At 51.3% G+C, this 2612-nt stretch overlaps 1 pseudogene; it reads right to left on the reverse strand.

Annotated features, from left to right (window-relative positions):
• Nucleotides 1-417: 417 nt before the first annotated feature.
• LOC146725161 (small subunit ribosomal RNA) lies at nt 418-1597 on the reverse strand (annotated as a pseudogene).
• Nucleotides 1598-2612: the final 1015 nt, after the last annotated feature.

Consider the following 2612-nt stretch of genomic DNA (forward strand, 5'->3'; position numbering starts at 1 on the left):
ACAGGTAGGTCCCACGCAATAATCCGATCACCTCAGTTCCAGCGCGAATAACCTCAGATTGCGAGTATCCCCGGGGAGAATCGCATAGATTCGCGTACCCGTAATAGCGATCGTGTCTCGTGGAAAAAGCCGAGCTCTGCATTCAAATTTTCGCAGCCGCGACCCCACGAGACGTAACATTAGCAGGCTAGAGTCTCGTTCGTTATCGGAATTAACCAGACAAATCGCTCCACCAACTAAGAACGGCCATGCACCACCACCCACCGAATCAAGAAAGAGCTATCAATCTGTCAATCCTTCCGGTGTCTGGGCCTGGTGAGGTTTCCCGTGTTGAGTCAAATTAAGCCGCAGGCTCCACTCCTGGTGGTGCCCTTCCGTCAATTCCTTTAAGTTTCAGCTTTGCAACCATACTTCCCCCGGAACTCAAAAGCTTTGGTTTCCCGGAAGCTGCCCGCCGAGTCATCGGAGGAACTTCGGCGGATCGCTAGCTGGCATCGTTTATGGTTAGAACTAGGGCGGTATCTGATCGCCTTCGAACCTCTAACTTTCGTTCTTGATTAATGAAAACATTTTTGGCAAATGCTTTCGCTTTTGTCCGTCTTGCGACGATCCAAGAATTTCACCTCTAACGTCGCAATACGAATGCCCCCATCTGTCCCTATTAATCATTACCTCGGGGTTCCGAAAACCAACAAAATAGAACCGAGGTCCTATTCCATTATTCCATGCACGCAGTATTCAGGCGAAGGTAGCCTGCTTTAAGCACTCTAATTTGTTCAAAGTAAACGTACCGGCCCGACTCGACACTCAGTAAAGAGCACCGCGACGGGATATTAGTTGGGCCGCCCCTCGCGAGGCTAAGCCCACCGGTAGGACGTCCCACATCACGCCAGTTAAACACCGCGAGCGGTGAACCGACGGTGTGCGACACAGATTCAACTACGAGCTTTTTAACCGCAACAACTTTAATATACGCTATTGGAGCTGGAATTACCGCGGCTGCTGGCACCAGACTTGCCCTCCAATGGATCCTCGTTAAAGGATTTAAAGTGTACTCATTCCGATTACGGGGCCTCGGATGAGTCCCGTATCGTTATTTTTCGTCACTACCTCCCCGTGCCGGGAGTGGGTAATTTGCGCGCCTGCTGCCTTCCTTGGATGTGGTAGCCGTTTCTCAGGCTCCCTCTCCGGAATCGAACCCTGATTCTCCGTTACCCGTTACAACCATGGTAGGCGCAGAACCTACCATCGACAGTTGATAAGGCAGACATTTGAAAGATGCGTCGCCGGTGCTAGACCGTGCGATCAGCACAAAGTTATTCAGAGTCACCAAAATAAACGGTGGACGAACGGCGAGCCGCCCGCCAATGATTGGTTTTGATCTAATAAAAGCGTCCCTTCCATCACTGGTCGGGACGCTGTTTTGCATGTATTAGCTCTAAAATTACCACAGTTATCCAAGTAAATGTGGGTACAATCTAATGAACCATAACTGATTTAATGAGCAATTCGCGGTTTCACCTTAATTCGGCATAAACTGAGACATGCATGGCTTAATCTTTGAGACAAGCATATGACTACTGGCAGGATCAACCAGGGAGCTTCGTGTTCGGTTACTCGCAAGGGAGTAACTCGCGAGCGAGCCCGAAGACTCGTCGCTAGCTCTTTTTCGCGCGCGCGCGCGTTTGATGCCGAAACACCGACGCGCGCGCGACACGCTCGTATGTGCCATTTTATTTGCCGCCGGTCTTGCTCAGCCGGTCGGCGACACTCTGCTGTGTTTAACGCTATTATGTAAACAGTACGAGAGAACGACGGAGGCGAGAGTAAACCCCCGACGCCGCCGCCTCTCCTCTTCTTCCTCCTCCTCTCCGTTCAAAAATCCACAAGATCAAAATACTCGTGTTCTTATTCTCCCAAATGTTATGATGCGCGGTCTCGAGAGACCGCGCGATTCACCCTGACGCTAGATCGACGATGGCGATGCTTAGACGTCGAGGACTGTTCTGTCTGGTTCGTACGCGTTTAACCGCACACGACCAGCAATAAGATTTCGCTACGGCGTACAAAGCGAGCGGGAAGAAGCAACTCTTCCCGCAAACTCGTATCCGTGGAGTAGATGCTCGGTAAGCGCGACGATTCCGCTGCTGCGTACGAAACGAGAGGGAACCGCGCGGCCAACACGCTCGAGGCGTGCGCGCCACATAAGAGCCATTCGGTCTTGCGACACCGACTCGTGGCAATGCTGTGCTCGTAATAAATAAGTGTGCGTTAATTTTGCGCGCGTTCGGCGACGAACGAGAAGAGCCGCACCGTAATCCCCGGCGAAGAGGAATACGAGACGACGCGAGAGTCGAACGTACGTTCTCGCGAGACACGCAACCTCCAAGCATGAGAAGACTTGGCGGCGGCGCGTTCTGCGACGATCGTATATTATTTTATATATTCGTGGTTTCCAAAATCAAACATTTTATATAAATGTTCTTCTCCGTGTCAGAGTCGCGACTCGACAAAATCCGTTCTCGACCCGTTCGGGCGATTCTTCGTTTGTCAACGTCGAGAGCGCGACACGTACAATATTAATCTCTCCTACCTCTTATAGTACCCAACCG

Source organism: Nylanderia fulva, unplaced genomic scaffold (genome assembly GCF_048542155.1).
Source record: "Nylanderia fulva isolate GAGA-0341 unplaced genomic scaffold, ASM4854215v1 Scaffold102, whole genome shotgun sequence".
NCBI classification, from domain to species: Eukaryota; Metazoa; Arthropoda; class Insecta; order Hymenoptera; family Formicidae; genus Nylanderia; species Nylanderia fulva.